We start from the raw sequence: 24,953 nt of genomic DNA on the forward strand, positions 1-24,953 counted from the left end.
TTGAGGGCTCCATGAGGACTGATCCTCTGGTCAGAAGACTGACGTCATGACGTCATCATGTTCTTCCCGCCATTGGGGCATCACGTGACTAACAGCATGACATTATCACGTTGAAACCGCGCTGTAAAGGTAACTAGACATTGTACAGTCAAACAGTGTCATTAAAGGTACAGGCACAGACAGTAACTACATTGCTGTTAAAGGAATTATGTACAATCGCTCTGAGTCCTTTGGTGGCTCCGCCACATGCGCCCCACCAGAATTGCCTTTAACAGAAAAAGTGAGGCGAGGAGGAGGCCTGACAAGCCTGTCCGATCGACTTCGATACCCTGGTAGAGGAAGTTGACGACCGGTGGTCGAGTTGGCAGTCGGTTGCGGTTGAGCAGGCACGGCTAGCGCGGTCGAGTTGGCAGGCAGCGTTGGTTGATCTGGTGTGGCGGCTGCGGGCGGTCGGCCACGTTTGGGTGGTTGAGCGACTATGACAGGGTGGTCCAGGTCCAGGTGAGCCAGCTTCAAGCGGTCCACCGAGATGTGATCCGGCTTCCCTCCGACGTCGACCGAAAAGGATTTGTCTCCTGGTTCGCTGACGCGGAAAGGACCAGTGTAAGGGGGCTTGAGCGGATCCCGGTGAGCGTCGTGGCGGATGAATACATACTCCGCATTCTTCAGTCCCGGTGGCACGTAGGAGTTCTGCAAACCATGATTGGACGTAGGTATCGGAGCGAAGCATCTGGCCGCTTCCTGGTGGCGAACGAGTTGCTAGGAGGTGGACCATGGCTCTGTGGGAGAAGGGAGGAAATCCCCACGGAGCGGCTGGCCATGGACGAGTTCAGCTGAAGACGATTGGAGGTCATCTTTGGGCGCCGTACGAAGACCCAAAAGGACCCATGGAAGTCTGTCCACCCATCCTGCACCTTGAAGGCTGGCCCGAAGAGAGGCTTTAAGCGACCTGTGGAATCGCTCGCAAAGGCCGTTTGCCTGTGGATGATAGGCGGTGGTGCGATAAAGTTTGGTGCCAAGCCCCTGAGCCATAGCATTCCAAAGCTCCGAGGAAAATTGCGGCCCGCGGTCAGAAGAGATGTCCGCCAGTACCCCGAAACGGGCAACCCAACAGGAGATGAAAGCTCTAGCGACGTCTGCTGAAGTGGTGGAAACCAAAGGAATTGCCTCCGGCCACCTAGTGGTGCGGTCCACTATGGTGAGGAGATGAGTATAACCCTGGAGGTCCACATGAACGTGGTCGAAACGATGCTCCGGAACAGTGAACGCAGCCACTGGAGCCTTGACATGATGCTGGACTTTGACCTTCTGGCATACGACGCAGGTATTAGCCCAGTCACGGACATCGATGTGCATACCTTTCCAGACGAACTTAGCCGACATAAGCCATTGCAAAGCCTTCATCCCCGGGTGCGACAACCCGTGTATGGCATCAAAAACCTTCTGGCGCCATGCGACTGGCACGATAGGTCGAGGAAATCCCATGGAAATGTCGCAAAGGAGCGTGGCACCTGAGGCCTGGAAGATGACGTCGGTCACTTGGAAGCTAGAGGGAATGGTTCGATATGATTGGACCTCAGAGTCCGAGGCCTGATCTGCAGCCATGAGGGCGTAGTTGATCCCCAGGTGCACCGTGTGGACCGTCGCACGGGAAAGGCAATCTGCCACCAGGTTGTCCTTACCAGACACATGTTGAATGTCCGTGGTAAATTTGGAAATGAACGTCAAGTGACGTTGTTGACGAGTGGACCACGGTTCGGCGGTCTTGGCCATGGCGAACGTAAGGGGTTTGTGGTCGACAAAAGCCGTGAAGGGACGCCCCTCCAATAAAAATCGAAAATGGCGAATGGCGAGGAAAAGGGCCAGTAGCTCCCTATCGAAGGTGCTGTACTTTTTTTGGTTTTTGGGACATCTTGTGGGTGCACTGGAACCTGGTGATATCCACAATGAGGTCGACTTTAGAGAAGATTGAATTTCCCGCCAAATGGGCCGAGAAATCCTGGATATGCGGGATCGGGTACCGATCCGGAGTGGTGGCGTCGTTGAGGCGTCGGTAGTCACCGCATGGCCGCCAGCCGCCGCCTGGTTTCGGCACAATGTGGAGAGGCGAGGACCAGGGACTCTTGGATCGCCGAATGATCCCGAGCCGCTCCATCGTGTCGAACTCTGCCTTCGCAGCTGCAAGCATGCCGTGTTTGAGCCTTCTAGCCTGCGCATAAACCGGGGAGCCAGTAGTGGTGATGTAATGTTCAACACCATGTTTCATCGCCGAAGAGGAGAAGGTGAGCCTTGTCAGCTCCGGAAACTCCCTGAGGAGCCGCGTGAAGTCATCCGGAAGAGGGAAAGCACAGGCAATGGAGCGCGCCACGGAGGTACCGTAGTAGCATGGAATCGAGTGGAAAGTGGCCGCGTTGATCAGCCGGCGGTGCCGGACATCGACAAGTAGGCTGTTGGCACACAGAAAATCTGCCCCTAGGATAGCCTGTGAGACTGTGGCCATGACGAATTCCCAAAAGAAGCGCTGACAACCGAAACAGACTTCGACCCGTCGCTTTCGGAACGTTCGAATTGCTGTGCCATTAGCCGCTACGAGGGAAAAACCAAGGTTCCCAGTCTGCATGTCAAGCTTCGACGCAGGTAGAATGCTACACTGCACCCTGGTGTCACAAAGAAAATGGCGGCCTGAGAGGGAATTGGTGATATAGAGGAGTTTCCCCATAGAACCGACGGCCATCGCCACCGCAGAACGCCCGTTAGACTTGGTCATCCATCGCCAGGGACGCCGCCTGCGCTTTCTTGGGGTTTTTTTTGGCGAAAAACTGCAGGGGGAACGGCAGCATCGTGCTTTCGCGCCAAAACGGGTGTGGTAGGAGCACCAGGCCGCTTTAGGAGAAGCAGGAACCGCGTCTGTGGGGGATGGGCGCCTCGTGGCCGCGCAGCACTGCTGGGTAACTGTGAAAATCTTATCGGCTTCGGCCACAAGCTTGGCGCAGTCTGTAATGTCGGATCTGGCTAGGGCAGCCTGAACCTGTTCAGGCAGTTGATAGAGGAAAAGCTCCCAGAAGAGGAAACATTCCGGTTCAGCACCCAAGAGCATGAGCATTTGGTTCATGAGCTCGGATGGTTTGGAGTCCCCGAGGCCGGGCAGCGTGATGAGCCGACGAGCGCACTCCGACTTTGAGAGCCCGAAAACCTGAAGCAACCGCGCCTTAATTGCACCATACTTGCTGTCAGTAGAAGGACTACCGAGGAGGCTGATGATCCGTGATGCAGTTGCGCTGTCGAGGGCGGAAACCACATAATAATAACGGGTCTGATCCGCGATGATGTTCCTAATGGCGAACTGGGCTTCAGCCTGGATAAACCAGGCATCTGGTTGTTGCTCCCAGAACTGTGGCAGTTTCAGCGTGACGGCGTTCGTGTCCATGTCGAATCTTCCACGAAAATAGTTCGTAGAAGTCGGGGTCACCAATGCAGGAACGGAGGTTCCTATCAAAAAGACTGAGTTCGACTCAGGCAATTAAAACAATGAACTTTAATGAAACGAAACAAGTTTAAACTGGAAACTGCTAGAACACATCAATAACAGGTCTACTGTCCTTGAGGGCTCCACGAAGACTGATCCTCTGGTCAGAAGACTGACGTCATGACGTCATCACGTTCTTCCCGCCATTGGGGCATCACATGACTAACGGCATGACGTCATCGCGTTGAAACCACGCTGTAAAGGTACAGGCACAGACAGTAACTACATTGCTGTTAAAGGAATTATGTACAACCGCTCTGAGTCCTTTGGTGGCTCCGCCACAAGTTAACATTTTCTAACACTTTGCACTCACCTCACATACTTACATCGCACTTTCAGACCCCTCTGGCCTCCGCAGACCTCCTACTCAGCTCCTACACCCTGGCGGGGTTCCCCCAGGTCGGGAAGCCCGCACTTCGGAACGAAAAATGGGGATAATCCTATTTTCTGCCTGTTCACTACCTGTGAACAGGCAATTAATAGGTTTCAATTCCCTTCCCGCCTCCAAGGATACGCGACCCGGGGCAGGATGGCTTCTCGCCTCCTGGCAAGAGGGCACGGAGGCGGGTTGGGGCAGATTTGCCACCCGCCCCCAAATTCTGCAACTTTCCCGGCAGTCCTGCCTCCATACCCACCTGCTTGGGGCTGAGAAAATCCAGCCCATTGGCACTTAGGATCAAGCTCAATCTCCCTGGTGCCTTCTAACTCCTTAACTGACTTTTGAGGTAAAGTCAATTTCACATGTACCATTCGACAAACTTTTGAAGATGTACTGAACAAAGAGCATTAGGAAATAGTATCTCTCATAATTACATTAGATAAACAACTATTCACAGGTTCCCAATTACACAGAATGTTTGTTTACAAAAATACATCTGCCATTACAGGAAGGTTCAAAGGCTTCTCTCAGCCTGTCTGTCTGTACTTACCCAAAATGCTAGGCTGACCAAAGTACGGTAGCATTGTGGTAATGTTACTGGGCTAGTAATTCAGAGACATGAGTTCAAATCCCACCACTGCAGTTGGGGAATTTAAATGCAGTTAATTAAATAAACCTGGAATAAAAAACTACTATCAGTAATGGTGACCATGAAATTGCCATATTGTCATCAAAACCCATCTCATTCACTAATGTCCTTTAGAGAAGGAAATCAGCTATCTTTACGCAGCCTGGCCTACATGTGACTCCAGACCCATAGCAATGTGGTTGACTCTTCACTGCCCTCTGAAATGGCAGCTCACCACCACTTTCTCAAGGGCAATTAGAGATGGGCAATAAATGCTGGCTTTGCCAGCGACACCCACACCCTGTGAATGAATTTTAAAAATGACCAATTACACAGAATGTTTGTTTACAAAAATACATCTGCCATTACAGGAAGGTTCAAAGTCTTCTCTCAGCCTATCTGTCTGTACTCACCCAACATGTCAGGCTGGCCAAAGTGAATAGAATGACATCTAAGCAGGTGTCAAGAAATGCTTTATTGAACAATATACTTGTGATGAAATAACTCTGTGTTCTGGATTGTCTGTTGTTGTACTTGTTAATGTCTGTAAATGTTTTACAGGTGTAACCAGTAATGTTCCTCCCTAGCTCTGCCTTTATGGATCCTCCTGATTGGTGTGAGTCTTATTTATAAGAGCTGGGTTTCACTCATAAGGGCTGGGTCGGTGATGAATGATGGTTGCCCTGTGTTAACTTGATGCCAAGATTCTTACTTAATAAAAGCCCTGAGTTTGAAGCCTTGACCTGGACAGAGTGTCAAGGCAGGGACTGGACCTGCTCAGCTCATTCTCAGCCTTGCTGTCTAAGGAGAAACAGTGTGGAAAGTGGTGGTCTCCTTCTACCATCAACTTCAACTACTGAGGTGCCTGGAGAGAGAGGACAGAGGAGGAGAGGAGGAAGGGGAAGGCCAACTTCATCATCAACCAGGGGAGAGGCCCTTCCCATCACTGCCTCCCCAAATTGACCTCCTTTTCAGGAGAGGGAGAGAGGGGAGAAACAACCACCGACCAACCTTTTGGAAGGAGGGAAGAATAATAACATCTACAGGTGGGTGTTATTAGGTGCAATCTCTTAAAGACTTTGTTTTGTATGTGGGGGGAGGAAAGAAGACAGAAGACAGAAGGCCGGAACACCAAGGGGTGTCTGTGTGTGTATGTGGCTCTTGTAAAATACTAGGCCACACACACACCACTATTAAAACACCCCTTCCACTGCCTGACCTGGGACAGCTGGAGCTGCCTAGGCGAAGTCAATCAACCCATTTAAGACCTGGTGTAAAAGACTGAGCCTGGGCATTCTCCAGCTTTCCCGGGTGAAGAAATCTTCTCCCCCCACCGGAAGACCAACAACAAACTTTATTTTTCCATCGGAGAGTGCACCCCTGCCGATACCCACCCACCATCCTGAGTGGTGACCCTGTCCTTGCGGCCTCCCTCCTTCCCAACCCCCCCTCTCTCTCTCTCTTCATCTCTCTTTGCCTCTCTCTCTGAGGCACCTCTAATTTATATACATTAATTAATTGCCACTTGAGCAGAGGGGAGAGGGCCCCTCTCCCAATTTTAGTTAATAAGGGGAGAGGTGTGCCTTCAATTTAACAGCTCCCTCTGCTCAAGAGAAGACACTAATTAACCTGAGGCCATTAACACTTTCAGGCCTGTGACTTGGGGTGAGTGTGGCTCTTTTTAAAAAAAACACCCATAATGGTGACTACATCATCGCCGGTGACGGGGTCAGCAAGGTCATATGCGGCGGTGGCAGCCACAGCCATGGCTGCTCCCGCTGCTTCTGCTGCCCCGTCACCTTTCACTTTAATAACTAAAAAGCTTGGGGTGAAGAGCTACACTCACCCCCACATGACTATTGAGGCCTGCGTAAAAGCCATGGCTGGGGTTGTCGGCCCCTCAGCCATCGTCGCGGCCTCAAAAATGTACGTTAAGGCTGTGTTCTTCCTGGGGTCGGAGCGGGCGGTGTCCCTGGCCATCGCCAAGGGGCTCACCATGGGCGGGACCTTCCTGCCAGTGGATCCTCTCGAGGCCACCGCGCGGAGGATCGTTATTTCCAACGTCCCGTCCTATATTCCTGGTGAGCTCCTCCTCCCCCACTTATGCCATCTTGGGGAGGTGAGGTCGGGGATCACGCCTATCCTGCTCGGCTGCCGGGAAGCCAGCCTTCGGCACATCTTCTCCTTCCGGTGCCAGCTCTTTATTCAGCTGGCGCTGGAGGAGGACACTGACGGCGCTTTCGTCGTCCACCACGAGGGGACCGCCTATCGCGCCTTTTGGACAGCGGATGGTTTGCGGTGCCATGCCTGTAAGGAGGTGGGGCACATCAGGAAAAACTGCCCCGCCTCCAAGGCCGCCGGTTCGTCTGGTGCGGCCAAGGCGGGCGCCGTCGCTGCTCCTCTCCCCGGGTCTGGCCGCGCCCCCCAAACAACTGATGCGCTGTCATCGTCGGAGGCCGATGCCATCAAGGCCTCCGGCGGGGGGGAGGGAGTGCGTCCGGGCGGAAGGAAGGCGCGGAGAAAAGCCAAACACCTTAGGGTGGGTCCCCCGGGGAGGGCGAGCCCTTGAACCTGGAGCCCCTGACACCCGCGCTCCTCGCGGAGTTGCTCGGGGCAGACGAGGGTGGGAGGGACCTCGTGCCCGAGCCTGTGGTCGCGACCGCCGTGGCGGAAACGTCAATACCTGCGGCCGGGCTCGGGCCCGGGGAACCCGACAAACCTGCTCCACTGGAGGGAGCAGAGGAGGAGGCCTCTGGAGACATGGAGGTCTCCCTCGCTCCCTCCGTGCTAAAAAGGTGCGACCCCCTAGAAGAGGAGGAGGACCGGGAGGAGGAAGGCCCCTCCGACCTGGGGGAGTCGTCGCCCGCCGCGGGTACTGCGCCCCCCCCCCCGCTGTCATCATCACCGGCGATCGGCAGGGGTCGCCTGTCCCTCGGGAGGCTGAGGCAGATGTGTCTGTCCAGCACGTGCCTCCCGGGGATGGGGATGAGACCCTGCTCATGGGGGGGATCGCGGAACAACCCACGGCAGAAATTGATATTCTTTTGGTGCCGTTACCCCTCGCCGGGTCGGGCGGCCTGGGGTCTGGGTCGGGCGAGCTCGAGTAAAATGAGCTCCCCCAATGCGACCCACACATTCCCCAGGGGCTGCTCGACCTGGTCGGGGTGTTAGTCCAGTACACCCCATCCGCTGGGTCAGAGGCTGGTGGCGAGGAGGTGGAAGGCCCCCTGACTGTGTCTCCGGCGCCGGACGTCCTGGTGGAATTTCAACATGTTTTCTCCCCAATTTCTCCGGGCATTCTGGTGTCTGAGGCAGAGGGGGACTCCGAATCGCCGCCGTCTTCTGGCCCGGCGCCCCCGGAGGAGCCCAGGGAGGAATCCTCTGCCACCGATCCTGGGGGTGGGATCCGGGCAGAGGCAGAGCCGGCCGATGCGGCCGAGCCGTTCGCTGCGCACTGCGCGACGGACGGGTCGGCCGCTGGTGGCGACCCCCCGGAGGAGGACGGGGACACGGTGATGGGCGCGGAGGATGAGTTGGATTCCATCGCCGATGAGGCGATGGATGACCTCGTGCCCCTCGCCGAGTCTCCCCTCATTCCCGTCAGGGAACTCCGGGATTTTATGGCCGCGTGCCAGGGTCGTCAAAACAAGACCCAGCTGGCCCTCGCCAGGTGGTCGGAGCTGGCGCTGCTCATCGGGTCGGTCCGCGCCGCCGTCAAGATCATGGGCGCAGACGCGGACGTGAGCCCGTTCGAGCTGCGTCGGCTCAGGTTGTTCCTCACTGGGCTGCTGAGGGAGTGGCGGTCGCCTAGCGGCTGTGCTCCCTCCTCCCGTTAGGTGTAGGTAGAGGTTGCACTATGCTTCTGATATGAAGATAACCATAGCCAGCCTCAACATCAACGGCAGCAGGGAGGCTCGCCACAGATTTAATAACCTTTCGGTCCTCCGGGACGGGAATTATGCGGTGTGCTTCCTGCAAGAAACCCACACTGTTCCGGGAGACGAGGCCACGTGGCTCCTGGCGTGGCAAGGAGGGGTCAGCATGAGTCACCTCTCCAACGTTTCCAGCGGGGTGGCTATCTTGCTGGTCCCGCATTTTCAGCCAGAGATCTTGGGGGTCAAGGAGCAAATGTCGGGCCACTTGCTCCAGGTCACTGTTCACCTGGGGGGCGTGCCGCTCCATCTAGTGAACGTATATGCCCCTCAGGCCGGTGCGCAGCAAGTGCGCTTCTTTGAAGAGGTGTCCGCTCTTCTGGGCTCCATCGACGTGGGCGAGTGCGTCATCCTCGGGGGGGATTTTATCTGCACCCTCGAGGCGAGGGACCATCCGGGTCCCCCGCGATGCCCGGCGGCGATGGAGAAGTTGAGGGACCTGGTCAAGTCCTTTGACTTGGTGGACGTCTGGCGAAATCTCCATCCCGACTCCAGCGCCTGCACTTACATGGGGTCTGGAGGAGCAAGGTCCAGAATCGACCGCCTTTACATTTCCCGGGCGTACATCTCCTGCGTTCCGGCAGCTTCCATGCGGCCAGTGCCGTGCACGGACCACCACCTGGTGTGGGCAGAGCTCGTTCCGCTGCGCACGCAGGGGAGGTCCGCGTACTGGCATTTTAACAACCTGCTGCTGGAGGACGCGCGGTTCCGGGATTCGTTTTGTCGGTTCTGGGCCGACTGGAGAAGGAAGCAGGGGGGCTTCCCCTCCTTGAGGCTATGGTGGGACATGGGCAAGGCTCATGTCTGTCTCTTCTGTCAGGAGTACGCGAAGGGGTCGACCAAGAGGCGGGAGGCCCGGGTCGGGCGGTTGGAGAAGGAGGTGCTCGACCTGGAGTCCCGTCTCGGTCAAGTCGTCGAGGACCCGGCCCTGCGGAAGGTGTACGAAGAGAAGAAGGGCGTGCTGGAGGACCTGCAGCTCGTCGGGTCCCGAGGCGCGTATGTGAGGTCGCGGATCCAGTTCCTGCGGGACCTGGACCGCAGCTCCCCCTTCTTCTACTCACTGGAAAAAAGATTGGGATCCATAAGCAGCTCTTGGGGCTGCTGGCCGACGACGGATCTCTGGTCTCGGATCCGGAGGGAATCAGCGCAGAGGCCCGCGCCTATTACAGGGCTCTGTTCTCTCCAGATCCGTCCAGCGAGGATGCGCGCAGAGTTTTGTGGGAGGACCTGCCGAAGGTCGGCCTGGAGGGCGCCGAAGAATTGGGCGCTCCTCTGAATCTGGAGGAGCTGACCGGCGCCCTCCGCCAGCTCTCCAGGGGAAAGTCCCCGGGGCTGGACGGGCTGACCGTGGAGTTCCACAGGGCGTTCTGGGATGTCTTGGGGGGCGACTACGCGCGGGTCCTGGGGAAAAGTTTGGTGACTGTGGAGATGCCCCTCTCTTGGCGCAGGGCGGTTATTGTCCTGCTGCCTAAGAAGGGCGATCTCTGCCTCCTTAAGAACTGGCGACCGGACTCCCTCCTCAGCACGGACTATAAAATCTTTGCCAGGGCTATGTCTGCCTGCCTTGGCGCCGTGCTGGCCCACATGATCCACCCCGACCAGTCCTACACGGTCCCGGGCCGGACTATCCATGATAACATCCATCTGGTCCGGGACCTGGTCCACCATTCCCAGGGGGCTGGTCTGTCGGTCGCCTTCCTTTCCCTGGATCAGGAGAAGGCGTTCGACAGGGTGGATCACGAGTATCTCTTCGGGACTCTGCGCGCATTCGGGTTCGGGACGCATTTTTTCGACCGGATCCGACTTCTGTACGCTGCCGCAGAGTGTCTGATTAAAGTTAACGGGCCCTTGACGGCGCCCCTTCGCTTCGGGAGCGGGGTGCGTCAGGGATGCCCCATGTCCAGTCAGTTATACACCCTTTGCGTAGAGCCTTTCCTGCGTCTCTTGCGGAAGAGGTTGACGGGACTGGCTCTGCAAGGGCCGGGCATGGAGGTGGTCCTCTCGGCTTACGCCGATGACGTGCTCCTCATGGTCACGGATCCCGCTGACTTGCGGAGGATGCGGGAATGCCAGCAGATTTACTTGGATGCATCCTCCGCCAAGATCAACTGGGAGAAATGTTCCGGACTCCTGGTGGGTCAGTGGCGGGTGGACTCCCTGCCGGAGGAGTTCAGGCCCTTTGCCTGGAGCACGATGCACCTCCTCTACTTGGGAGTCTACCTTAGCCCTGCCGAGGACGCCTGGCCGGCGAACTGGCAAGAGTTGGAGGCCAAAGTCACCACTCGCTTAGGATGCTGGACAGGACTGCTCCGAGTGTTGTCCTACAGGGGTCGAGCGCTGGTCATAAACCGGCTGGTGGCCGCCATGTTGTAGTACCGGTTGATCAATTTGATCCCCCGCCCTGCGTTTGTCGCCAAGATGCAGAAGAAGATCATTGACTTCTTCTGGGGCAAAAGGATGCACTGGGTCTCTGCCGCGGGTCTGAGTCTCCTGCTTAGGGAGGCCGGTCAGGCGCTGGTGTGCCTTCGCACCCAGGCTGCGACTTTCCGTCTTCAGATGCAGCAGAGATACCTGTATGTCGAGAATCCTCCGAGATGGTGTGCGCTGGCGACGTATTTTTTCCGCCAGCTGCACGGCCTCAATTACGACATGCAGCTCCTGTTTGTGAAAGTGGGCGGCACGCGTGCCAGCCTGCGGGAGCTGCCTGTCTTCTACCAGGAACTGCTATGGGTTTGGAACTACGTCGCTTCCAGGCGCAGCTCTCCCCCATCAGGAATGGCGGCTATCCTTTGGGAGCCGCTGCTCAGGAATCCGCACCACCATGTCCGCAGATTCGGGTGGCTGGCGGAGCGCAGGGCTGTGCCTGGCAAGGTGACGAGAGTCGGGGACCTGCTCGATGGCGGAGGAGCGGGCTGGATGGCGCCGGAGGAGTTGGCGCGGCGCATGTCTTGGGCCAACGTCCAGCTCGCGGTCAATGCCATCGAGTCGATGAAAGTGACACTGCGCCCCGGCGCCAGAAGGTGTATCGAGGTGGCTCAAGCGTGTGGGGCGATCCCGCCCGAGCTTTCCCCCATTCGGACGGAATTCCTCATCGGCGCCCAGCCCCGAAACTCCCCTCGGGAGCCGCGCCTCACAACTTGAGCCGTCTCAAGGAAATACCCTCCGTGCCTTTTCATTCCGCACGGAGGTATTTCCTGTACGGGCTGCTCCTGCACACTCTCCACTTTGCCATCTTCGCCTGCCGTCCGGACACGCCTTGGCGTGCCCTCTTGCCTTCCGGCGGAGGCGGAGGTCCCCAATGGAGGGCTCTCTATGCGCGAGTCTTCCCTTGTTCTATTGGGGACTTGGCCTGAAGGGTGTTGCACGGAGCAGTCCCGTGCAGTATATTTTTAAGTAGGTTCATGGACTCCCAGGCCGCCTGTCTTTTCTGCGGCCTGGAGGAGTCCGTGTTTCATATATACACGGAGTGTGAGAGGTTGCAGCCCCTCTTCCATTATTTGAAGGGGCTGCTCCTCGATTTTTGGTTGCACTTCAGCCCCACGATCTTGATCTACGGTCACCCGGTGCGGAGGGGAGCGGGCAGGTTGGAGGACCTCCTTGTGGGTCTGCTCCTGGGCCTGGCTAAAAAAGCCATCAATTGGTCCAGGCAGCGGGCGGTTGAGGGGGTCGTCCAGCCAGATTGCCTCCCTCTCTTCCGCGGCCATGTTCGCGCCCGGGTGGCCCTGGAGATGGAGCACGCGGTGTCCGCCGGCTCGCTCGAGTACTTTCGCAACCGGTTGGCGCCAGGGGGACTGGAGTGCATAATTGATTTGGACAACCAAATTTTAATTTGATTTGTTAAAGTTTATTTAAAGTTTAATTAGTTTCAGTCTATTTGTTTGTTTGGTTCAACCAAAAGAGCGCTTTTATGGATCCTCCTGATTGGTGTGAGTCTTATTTATAAGAGCTGGGTTTTACTCATAAGGGCTGGGTCGGTGATGAATGATGGTTGCCCTGTGTTAACTTGATGTTCTGTTCTGACTTCATCAAAGCGCTGAGTTTGAAGCCTTGACCTGGACAGAGAGTCAAGGCAGGGACTGGGCCTGCTCATTCTCAGCCTTGCTGTCTGTGGAGAAGGTGAAGGAGAAGCTGAGTGGGAAGTGGTGGTCTCCTTGAGATCGACCAGCCTGCAAGCCACCACTACCACTACCACCAACTTCAACTACTGAGGTGCCTGGAGAGGGAGGAAAGAGGAGGAGAGAAGGTAGGGGAAGGCCAACTTCAACATCAACCAGAGGAGAGGCCTTTTCCCATCACTGCCTCCCCAATTTGGCCTCCTTCTCAGGAGTGGGCGAGAGGGGAGAAACAACCACCGACCATCAACCATTTGGAAGGAGGGATGAATAAGAACATCTACAGGTGGGTGTCATTTTGTGCACTCTTCTAAAGACTTTGTATTGCAGGTGAGGGGAGGAAAGAAGACAGAAGGCCGGATCAACAAGGGGTGTCTGTGTGTGTGTGTGTGTGTGTGTGTGTCTCTTGTAAAACACTAGGCCACACACACCACTATTAAACACCCCTTCCATTGCCTGCCCTGGGACAGCTGGAGCTGCCTAGGCGAAGTCAACAAACCCATTGAACATCATTAAGACCTGGTGGAAAGGACTGAGCCTGGGCATTCTCCAGCTTTCCCAGGTGAAGACATCTTCTCCCCCCACCGGAAGACCAACAACAACAGACTTTATTTTTTTCCATCGGAGAGTGCACCCCTGCCGACACCCACCCACCCACCATCCAGAGTGGTGACCCTGCCCTTGCGGCCTCCCTCCTTCCCACCCCCCTCTCTCTCTCTTCATCTCGCTCTGTCTCTCTCTCTGAGGCACCTCTATTTTATATATATTGATTACCACTTGAGCAGAGGGGAGAAGGCCCCTCTCCCAATTTTAGTTAATAAGGGGAGAGGTGTGCCTTCAATTTAACAGCTCCCTCTGCTCAAGAGAGGACACCAAATAACCTGAGGCCATTAAACAACTTCAGGCCTGTGACTTGGGGTGAGTGTAGCTCTTCTAAAAAACACCACTCATAATGGCGACTACTTCATCGCCGGTGACGGGGCCAGCAATGTCATATGCGGTGGTGGCAGCCACAGCCACAGCTGCTCCCGCTGCTTCTGCTGCCCCGTCACCTTTCAGATTGATCACTAAAAAGCTTGGGGTGAAGAGCTACACCCACCCCACAATGACTATTGAGGCATGTGTAAAGGCCATGGCTGGGGTTGTCAGCCCTTCAGCCATCCTCGCCACCTCAAAAATGTATGGGAAGGCTGTGTTCTTCCTGGGGTTGGAGCGGACGGTGTCCCTGGCCGTCGCCAAGGGGCTCACCGTGGGCGGGACCTTCCTGCCGGTGGATCCTCTCGAGGCCACCGTGCGGAGGATCGTTATTTCCAACGTCCCGCCCTATATTCCTGGTGAGCTCCTCCTCCCCCACTTGCGCCACCTTGGGGAGGTGAGGTCGGGGATCACGCCTATCCTGCTCGGCTGCCGGGAAGCCAGCCTTCGGCACGTCTTCTCCTTCCGGCGCCAGGTCTTTATTCAGCTGGCACGGGAGGAGGACACCGACGGGGCATTAGTTGTCCTCCACGAGGGGACGGCCTATCGCGCCTTTTGGATGGCGGACGGTGTGCGGTGCCATGCCTGCAAGGAGGTGGGGCACATCCGGAAAAACTGCCCCACCTCCAAGGCCGCCGGATCGTCTGGTGCGGCCGAGGCTAGCTCCGCCGCCGCTCCTCTCCCCGGGTCTGGCCGCGCCCCCCGAACAACCGATGCGCGTTCGACGCCAGAGGCCGATGCCATCAAGGCCTCCGGCGGGGGGGAGGGAGCGCGTCCGGGCGGAAGAAAGGCGCGGAGAAAAACCAAACACCTTAGGGTGGGTCCCCCCGTGGAGGGCCGGCCCTTGAACCTGGAACCCCTGACAACCGCGCTCATCGCGGAGTTGGTCGGGGCAGACGAGGATGGGAGGGACCTCGTGCCCGAGCCTGTGGTCGCGACCGCCGTGGCGGAAACGTCAATACCTGCAGCCGGGCTTGGGCCCGAGGAACCCGACAAACCTCCTCCGCCAGAGGGAGCAGAGGAGGAGGCCTCTGCAGACATGGAGGTCTCCCTCACTCCCTCCATGCTAAAAAGAAGGTGCGACCCCCTAGAGGAGGAGGAGGACCGGGAGGAGGAAGGTCCCTCCGACCTGGGGGAGTCATTGCCCGCCGCGGGTACAGCGCCCCCCCCCTCCGCTGTCATCATCACCAGCGATCGGCAGGGGTCGCCTGTCCCTCGGGAGGCTGAGGCAGATGTGTCTGTCCGGCACGTGCCTCCCGGGGATGGGGATGAGACGCTGCCCATGGGGGTGGTCGCGGAACAACCCGCGGCAGAAATTGAAACTGAAATTGATATTCTCTCGGTGCCGTTACCCCTTGCCGTGTCGGGCGGCATGGGGTCTGGGTCAGGCGAGCTCGAGGAAAATGAGCTAGCCCAATATGACCCGGACATTCCCCAGTGGCTGCTCGACCTGGTCGAGGGTTTAGTTGAAGGCACCCCTTCCACTGGGTCGGAGGCTGGTGGAATGGAGGGGGAGGGCCCCCTGACTGTGTCTCCGGCGCCGGACGTCCTGGTGGAATTTCCATCTTTTTACTCCCCGATTTCTCCAGACGTTCTGGCGTCTGAGGCGGAGGGGGACTCCGAACCGCCGCCATCTTCTGGCCTGGCACCCCCGGAGGAGCCCAGGGAGGAATCCTCTGCCACCGATCCTGGGGGTGGGATCCGGGCAGAGGCGGGGCCGGCCGATGCGGCCGTGCCGTTCGCTGCGCACTGCGCGACAGACGGGTCGGCCGCTGGTGGTGACCCCTGGAGGAGGACGAGTTGGATTCCATCGCCGATGAGGCGATGGATGACCTCGTGCCCCTCGCCGAGTCTCCCTTCATTCCTGTCAGGGAACTCCGGGATTTTGTGGCCGTGTGCCAGGGTCGTCAAAACAAGACCCGGCTGGCCCTCGCCAGGTGGTCAGAGCTGGCGCTGCTCATCGGGTCGGTCCGCGCCGCTGTCAAGATCATGGGCGCGGACGCGGACGTGAGCCCACTCGAGCTGCGTCGGCTCAGGTCGTTCGTCACTGGGCTGCTGATGGAGTGACGGTCGACTAGCGGCTGCGCTCCCTCCTCCCGTTAGGTGCAGGTAGAGGTTGCACTATGCTTCTGATATGAAGATAACCATAGCCAGCCTCAACATCAACGGCAGCAGGGAGGCTCGCCGCAGATTTAATAACCTTTCGGTCCTTCGGGACGGGAAGTATGCGGTGTGCTTCCTGCAAGAAACCCACACCGTTCCGGGAGACGAGGCCACGTGGCTCCTGGAGTGGCAAGGAGGGGTCAGCATGAGTCACCTCTCCAACGTTTCCAGTGGGGAATCTTGCTGGCACCACATTTTCAGCCGGAGATCTTGGGGGTCAAGGAGCACGTGCCGGGCCGCTTGCTCCAGGTCACTGTTCGCCTGGGGGCATGCCGCTCTATCTAGTGAACATGTACGCCCCTCAGGCCGGTGCGCAGCAAGTGCGCTTCTTTGAAGAAGTGTCCGCTCTTCTGGGCTCCATCAACGTGGGCGAGTGCGTCATCCTCGGGGGGGATTTTAACCGCACCCTCGAGGCGAGGGACCGTCCGGGTCACCCGCGATGCCCGGCGGCGATGGAGAAGTTGAGGGACCTGGTCGGGTCCTTCGACTTGGTGGACGTCTGGCGAAATCTCCATCCCGACTCCAGCGCCTTCACTTACGTGGGGTCTGGAGGAGGAAGGTCCAGAATCGACCGCCTTTACATTTCCCGGGCGTACGTCTCCTGCATTCCGGTTGCTTCCATGCAGCCGGTGCCGTGCATGGACCACCACCTGGTGTGGGCGGAACTCATTCCGCTGCGCGCGTGGGGGGGGTCCGCGTACTGGCATTTTAACAACATGCTGCTGGAGGACGCACGGTTCCGGGATTCATTTCATCGGTTCTGGGCCGACTGGAGAAGGAAGCAAGGGGGCTTCCCCTCCTTGAGGCTATGGTGGGACGTGGGCAAGGCTCACGTCCGTCTCTTCTGTCAGGAGTACGCGAAGGGGTCGACCAAGAGGCGGGAGGCCCGAGTCGGGCGGTTGGAGAAGGAGCTGCTCGACCTGGAGTCCCGTCTCGGTCAAGTCGCCGAGGACCCGGCCCTGCGGAAGGTGTACGAAGAGAAGAAGGGCGCGCTGAAGGACCTGCAGCTCATCGGGTCCTGAGGCGCGTTTGTGAGGTCGCTGATCCAGTTCCTGCGGGACCTGGACCGCGGCTCCCCCTTCTTCTACTCGCTGGAAAAAGACGGGGGGTCCGTAAGCAGCTCTTGGGGCTGCTGGCCGACGACGGATCTCTGGTCTCGGATCCGGAGGGAATCAGCGCAGAGGCCCGCGCCTATTACAGGGCTCTGTTCTTTCCGGATCAGTCCAGCGAGGATGCGCGCAGAGTTTTGTGGGAGGACCTGCCCGCCAAAAAGTTGGACGCTCCTCTGAGTCTGGAGGAGCTGACCGGCGCCCTCCGCCAGCTCTCCAGGGGAAGTCCCCGGGGCTGGACGGGCTGACCGTGGAGTTCCACAGGGCATTCTGGGACGCCTTGGGGGGTGACTACACGCGGGTCCTGGGGGAAAGTTTGGCAACCGGGGAGATGCCCCTCTCTTGGCGCAAGGCAGTTATTGTCCTGCTGCCTAAGAAGGGCGATCTCTGCCTCCTTAAGAACTGGCGCCCGGTCTCCCTCCTCAGCACGGACTATAACATTTTTGCCAGGGCCATGTCTGCTCGCCTTGGCGCCGTGCTGGCCCACATGATCCACCCCGATCAGTCCTACACAGTCCCGGGCCGGACCATCCACGATAACATCCATCTGGTCCGGGACCTGGTCCACCATTCCCAGAGGGCTGGTCTGTCGGTCGCCATCCTTTCCCTGGATCAGGAGAAGGCGTTCGACAGGGTGGATCATGAGTATCTCTTCGGGACTCTGCGCGCTTTCGGGTTCGTGACGCATTTTGTCGCCCGGATCCGACTTCTGTACGCTGCCGCAGAGTGTCTGATTAAAGTTAACGGGTCCTTGACGGCACCCCTTCGCTTCGGGAGGGGGGTGCATCAGGGATGCCCCATGTCCGGTCAGTTAAACGCCGTTTGCATAGAGCCTTTCCTGTGCCTCTTGTGGAAGAAGTTCACGGGACTGGCTCTGCAAGGGCCGGGCATGGAGGTGGTCCTCTCGGCTTACGCCGATGACGTGCTCCTCATGGTCACGGATCCCGCTGACTTGCGGAGGATGCGGGAATGCCAGCAGATTTACTCGGACGCACCCTCCGCCAAGATCAACTGGGAGAAATGTTCCGGACTCCTGGTGGGTCAGTGGCGGGTGGACTCCCTGCCGGAGGAGTTCAGGCCCTTCGCCTGGAGCACCACGCACCTCCTCTACTTGGGAGTTTACCTTAGCCCTGCCGAGGACGCCTGGCCGGTGGGCTGTCAAGAGCTGGAGGCCAAAGTCACCACTCGCTTAGGACGCTGGACAGGACTGCTCCGAGTGTTGTCCTACAGGGGTCGAGTGCTGGTCATAAACCGGCTGGTGGCCGCCATGTTGTGGTACCGGTTGGTCACTTTGATCCCTCCCCCTGCGTTTGTCACCAAGATGCAGAAGAAGCTCATCGACTTCTTCTGGGGCAAAAGGAAGCACTGGGTCTCTGCCGCGGTTCTGAGTCTCCCGCTTAGGGAGGGCGGTCAGGCGCTGGTGTGCCTTCGCACCCAGGCTGCGACTTTCCGTCTTCAGACGCTGCAGAGATACCTGTACGTCGAGAATCCTCCGAGATGGTGTGCGCTGGCGACGTATTTTTTCCGCCAGCTGCACGGCCTCAATTACAACATGCAGCTCCTGTTTGTGAAAGTGGGCGGCACGCGTGCCAGCCTGTGGGAGCTGCCTGTCTTCTACCAGGAACTGCTATGGGTTTGGAACTACGTCGTTTCCAGGCGCAGCTCTCCCCCACCTGGAATGATAGCTATCCTTCGGGAGCCGCTGCTCAGGAATCCGCACCTCCATGTCCGTGGGTTCGGGTGGCTGGCGGAGCGCAGGGCTGTGCCTGGCAAGGTGACGAGATTCGGGGACCTGCTCGATGGTGGAGGAGCGGGCTGGATGGCGCCGGAGGAGTTGGTGCGGCGCATGTCTTGGGCCAACTTCCAGCTCGCGGTCAATGCCATCGAGTCGATGAAAGCGACACAGCGCCCCGGCGCCAGAAGGTGTATCGAGGCGGCTCAAGCGCGTGGGGCGATCACGCCCGAGCTTTCCCCCGTTCGGACGGAATTCCTCATCAGCGCCTGGCCCCGAAACTCCCCTCGGGAGCCGGCGCCTCACAACTTGATCCGTCTCGAGGAAATACCCTCCGTGCCTTTTCATTCCGCACGGAGGTGTTTCCTGTACAGGCTGCTCCTGCACACTCTCCACTTTGCCATCTTCGGCTGCCGTCTGGACACCGTCTTGCCTTCCGGCGGAGGCGGAGGTCCCCAATGGAGGGCTCTCTATGCGGGAGTCTTCCCTTGTTCTATTGGGGACTTGACCTGGAGGGTGTTGCACGGAGCAGTCCCGTGCAATATATTTTTAAGTAGGTTCACGGACTCCCAGGCCGCCTGTCTTTTCTGCGGCCTGGAGGAGTCCGTGTTTCATATATACACAGAATGTGAGAGGTTGCAGCCCCTCTTCCATTATTTGAAGGGGCTGCTCCTCGATTTTTGGTTGCACTTCAGTCCCACGCTCTTGATCTATGGTCACCCGGTGCGGAGGGGAGCAGGCAGGTTGGAGGACCTCCTTGTGGGTCTGCTCCTGGGCCTGGCTAAAAAAGCCATCAATTGGTCCAGGTAGCGGGCGGTTGAGGGGGTCGTCCAGCCAGATTGCCTCCCTCTCTTCCATGGCCATGTTCGCATCCGGGTGGCCCTGGAGATGGAGGACGCGGTGTCCGCCGGCTCACTCGAGTACTTCCGTGACCGGTGGGCGCCGCGGGGACTGGAGTGCATAATTGATTTGGACAACCACATTTTAATTTGATTTGTTAAGGTTTATTTAAAGTTTAATTAGTTACAGTCTATTTGTTTATGTTTGGTTCAACCAAAAGAGCGCCTTTATGGATCCTCCTGATTGGTGTGAGTCTTATTTATAAGAGCTGGGTTTTACTCATAAGGGCTGGGTCGGTGATGAATGATGGTTGCCCTGTGTTAACTTGATGCCAAAATTCTTACTCAATAAAAGCCTTTAGTTTTAAGTTGTAACCTCATGGATTCAGGCAGTTATTTGGCACATCAATTTTATTAAGTAACAACTTTGGAAGATGGATCGATTTTTGAAACCAGAGCGTCTGGATATCGATCCCCATTCAGCAGATGCATCGAAGAAATTTACGCATTGGCTTCGATGTTTTGAATACTTCATCGCATCGATCGATCCGACGGTTAACAAGTTGGGTCTTTTAACCAACTTGGTAAGTCATCAAACTTACTCTATATTTGAAGATATTACTACGTATGAAGAGGCCCTTGCAGCTCTTAAGGCCCAATACCTTAAGTCGGTTAATGAAGTATGCGCCAGGTATCTTTTGTCTACTCGCATGCAATTACCCGAGGAATCCCTGATTGATTTTCTGCAGGATCTTAGGGTTTTGGCTAAGGATTGCAACTACAAGGCTGTCTCTGCCATATTGTATCAGGAAGCAACCATCCGCGATTCTTTCATATCTGGCCTTCGATCTAATTATTTTAGATAGAGACTCCTCGAGAATGACTCATTAGTTTTAAAAACAGTCATTGTTACGGCTCGATCGTTAGATGTAGCCCAGGAGAATTTAGAAGTGTATGCATCAGCCCATGCGTCTCTCTCAGCCTCGTGTGTTCCGAGTATGGAGGCATCCATAACGTCAATGGAGCCTCCACTTAATCCTACTGTTGCGGCTGTACCCCATGGGTCTAAGTGTTATTTTTCTGGCCAACCTAAACACTCCAGGCAAAGATGCCCAGCCAGAGAGGCTATTTGTTTTAAATGTAAGGAACGGGGACATTTTAGTAAAGTGTGTAAGGGTAATCCTGTACCTGATGTCTTCTCTGCTGCCGCCTATTGTTTTACTCTAGCCTTGGTTATGGTTGACCAGACCATACCGTGTTCCCTGTCAAAATCTATGATGGACAATAAGATTAATGGTCGTCCTACTGGGTGTTTGATAGACTGTGGCAGTACTGAGAGTTTTATACATCCCAACCTTGTTAACTCCTGTTCATTGAAGGTGTATCCTACTCAAACTGAAATTGTGATGGCGTCCAAGTCCCTTACTTCGGAGGTAACTGGATACTGTAAAGTCACATTGACCATTAAGGATACGGAGTATAAGGACTTTAAACTCCTTATATTACCTCAGTTGTGTGTGAACATAATTTTAGGTTTGGACTTCCAGTGTCAGCATGAGAGCATTACCCTTAAGTATGGTGGGTCTCAGCCTCCACTAACAGTCTGCGGCCATTCTACTTTAAATGTAAGTCAGCCTTCTTTGTTCGTGAACCTTGCTCCTAATTGTAGACCTATAGCGACTAAGAGTCGACGGTATAGTTCAGAAGATAAAACATTTATAAAAGAGGAAGTGGAAAGGCTTCAATGGGAGGGAATCATCGAACATAGTAACAGCCCGTGGCATGCCCAGGTGGTGGTGGTTAAAGCTAATGAAAAGAAAAGACTTGTGGTCGATTATAGCCAGACTATAAACTTGTATACCCAATTGGACGCCTATCCTTTGCCTCGTATTTCTGAGATGGTGAACCAGATAGCTCAGTATCGCGTGTTCTCCACCATTGATTTAAAGTCTGCCTACCATCAATTCCTATCAAAATAGAAGACCGGCCTTATACGGCCTTCGAAGCTAATGGGCGCCTGTATCAATTTCTTAGGGTGCCCTTTGGAGTGACGAATGGGGTATCCGTCTTCCAACGGGAGATGGATCGTATGGTGGATGAATACGCGTTGGAGGCAACATTCCCGTACCTGGACAATGTTACTATCTGTGGGCGTGACCAATGGGAGCATGATCAAAATCTCGCGAAGTTCCTAGAGACGGCAAAGAGGTTAAACCTGACCTGCAACGAAAACAAGTGTACCTTCAATACTACACATTTGTGTATTCTTGGTTGCGTTGTGGAGAATGGGGTAATCGGGCCGGATCCTGAAAGATTACGCCCACTTAAGGAATTACCTTTACCTCACACTGTAAAACTTTAAGAAGGTATCTAGGATTCTTTTCGTACTATGCCCAGTGGATGGCTAGCTACTCAGATAAAGTCCGATCTCTTATTAAGTCGACGTCTTTTCCGCTATCGACGGAAGCTCAGGAGGTTTTCTGTAATATCAAACGGGACATTGAGAAGGCAGTGGTATGTGCCGTGGATGAGAAGATCCCTTTTCAAGTGGAAAGTGATGCATCTGATTTTGCGTTGGCAGCAACTCTTAACCAAGCTGGTAGACCAGTAGCTTTCTTCTCTCGTACATTGCAAGGACCAGAAGTTCGACATTCTTCAGTGGAAAAGGAGGCGCAGGCGATTATCGAAGCAGTCAGATATTGGAGACATTATCTCGCTGGCCGACGTTTTATGCTTATTACTGACCAGCGATCTGTGGCCTTTATGTTCAATACTAAGCAGAGAGGCAAGATCAAAAATGATAAGATTTTAAGATGGCGAATAGAACTGTCAACATATGACTATGATATTCAGTATAGGCCTGGAGTATTTAATGAGCAATCGGATGCTTTGTCACGAGGAGTATGTGCTAGTCTAGGTATAGATAAGCTTCAAAGTCTCCACTGTTGTGTATGTACCTTTAAGAGAAGAACTGATTCTATACTGCAGTACCGGCAGTGACCACCCCTGTATATAAAGCCATAGCAGGCTTCTGTGTTTCAGTCTTAAGTTACCCTCTGTTCAAGTAAATACCTGTTTTATTGTTCTCCTGCAGCCTGTGTATTATTAAGGCGCGGACACTACAGTGGCGAAGAACAGGTTCAAACTCACCTGCAGTACTGCATCACCTCACGGGGATCTTTCCCTGAGAAGAAGCTTTTGGAGGTCGAAGTCAGAACAACAGGCGTCGACCGCGGGCAACCGCCCAAGGATCCATCGGAGTTCGGAGAGTTGCAGGAGAGGCTGTGGAGAGCTGGGCTTGGCTCCCCAGTCAAGGTGTTCCAGCAAATCGTGCTGGTAGCAGGTAGTGCGCTGACCCTTCCGGACTGCAGTGGGCTCGAGCTCGATCGAGCGGCTCTGCAAAGGGGCCGTGCAGCATCATCGGGATGAAAAGAGAGAGAGAGAGGGTGGAGCACACAGGGCGTGGTCGGTGCTCAAGAACCGGGCAGCATAACGAAAATAAAACAAGGGGAAGGAAAAGTGAGACGCGCCGAAGCCGCAGGTCGCCGCCATTACCCTGCAGAACGTTAGGAGCAGCGTGGCAGCAAGGGGAAGAAGGAAAAGCGCGGGAGGCGCCATTTTATTCCATTGGGGAAGGAGGAAAAGCGCGGGAGGCGCCATTTTAATTCATTCGTGAAGAAGAAAAAGCGCGGGAGGTGCCATTTTAAATCACCCAAGATGCCGAAAAGTGGCAGTATCACTGCTTTCGACAATGAGGTAGAAGACTGGACCACGTATGTGGAAAGAATTGAAGTGTACTGCGAGGCAAATGAGGTGGCCGATGGAAAGAAGGCGTCGGTATTATTGAATATGATGGGCGTGAGAACGTATGGCCTATTGCGGAATTTAATTACCCCAGCTAAACCAATGGAGAAAAGTTTTGAGGAGATTGTTAATATCTTACAGGAACACCTAAACCCTACATCGCTGCTGATAGCAGAAAGATTCAAGTTCCATAAAAGAAACCAGCACAAAGATGAGAGCAATGCTGACTATCTTACGGAACTACGCAAGTTATCGAAGCACTGCCAGTTCGGAGCAGGACTGGCAGACACCTTGCGGGATAAGTTTGTCTGCGGGCTCCAGAGTGAAGGAACCCAGAAACGACTACTTTCGGAAAAGGACCTGACGCTAGAACAGGCTTTCAGCGTGGCAGTATCCTACGAAGCAGCAGCACGGGGAGCTGCGGAAATACAACAGAAACCACAGGAATACAGCGCTAACGAAATGGCGTATGGAGCAGAAAAGTGCTATCGCTGCGGCAGAATAACCCATGATCAGAAGGACTGCTGGTTTAAGGACAAAGTATGCAGACAATGTGGGAAAATGGGACACATAGCAAGAGTCTGCAGGTCGGGAAAGAAAACCAACACTTCAAGAACTACTAATGAAAAGTACAAGAAAGTAAAGAAATTGACAGACAGTAGTTCGGAAGATTAGGAGAGTGATAAGGACGCCGGGAGCAGGAGACTAAGTTGTCTAAAGTTACACAACGTGATTGCAAAGGAGGATCACCGAACCATTTGGGTCACCCTCATGATAGCAGTGTCCCCAGTAAAGATGGAATTGGACACAGGATCAGCCCTAACTGTCATGAATAGACGAGACTATGAGCGGCTATTCTCACACATACCCTTGAAGGACACGTCCATTGTAGTGAAGACATACACGGGGCAAAAAGTCTACCCCAGAGGAAAAATAAGGATGCCAGTTGAATACAACGGCAAAGAAACACAGAAACTGTACCTATATATACTACCAGATGGAGGACCACCATTATTGGGACGTGAATGGATCTGAAAAATACAATTGGATTGGCATTCCATTCAGGCGCTAACTGTGACTGCTAAAAAGGATGATGACGTCACACCTGGATGACTGTCAAAAATTCTAACTGACGCGGAAGAGGTGTTCCAACATGGACTTGGGACTCTAAAAGGAGTAACGGCAATGATAAAAATTGAAGATAACGCAAGCCCAAAATTTTTTAAGGCCAGATCGGTACCTTACGCGATCTGCCCAACCGTTGAAGCAGAGCTGGAGAGTCTGGAGCGTTCGGGTGTGCTGTCCAAGGTGGACTGGAGCAAGTGGGCCACACCCCTCATTCCTGTAATGAAGAAATCATTGAGCAGCACGCCTGGGGAACCGAAGAAGGTTCGCATCTGTGGGGACTGCAAGGTAACTGTGAACCCAGTCCTGCACACAGTACAATATCCACTTCCACAGATAAAAGGTATTTTCGCCTCACTATCTGGAGGGAAACGTTTTACAAAGATTGATCTGGCCCAAGCGTATCTACAAATGGAGGTGGAAGAAGCGTCTAGGAAATACCTCACGATAAACACTCACAAAGGCCTTTACCAGTACAATTGACTGGTATTCGGGGTAGCATCAGCCCCGGCTATTTGGCAGAGGGCGATGGAATAAGTCCTGCAAGGGATCCCGGGGACCCAGTGTTATTTGGACGACATCCTGGTTCCGGGCGAAAATGACAGTGAACACCTTGCCAACCTGGAGCA

The 24,953-nt window shown here is 55.4% G+C and overlaps 1 pseudogene; it reads left to right on the forward strand.

Annotated features, from left to right (window-relative positions):
* The window catches only part of LOC147108351 (digestive cysteine proteinase 2-like), a 108,955-nt pseudogene that overhangs the window by 56,148 nt on the left and 27,854 nt on the right, over window positions 1-24,953 (forward strand).

This window comes from Somniosus microcephalus, chromosome 13 (assembly GCF_052327205.1).
Source record: "Somniosus microcephalus isolate GS21.2 chromosome 13, FLI_Smic_1.0, whole genome shotgun sequence".
NCBI lineage: Eukaryota > Metazoa > Chordata > Chondrichthyes > Squaliformes > Somniosidae > Somniosus > Somniosus microcephalus.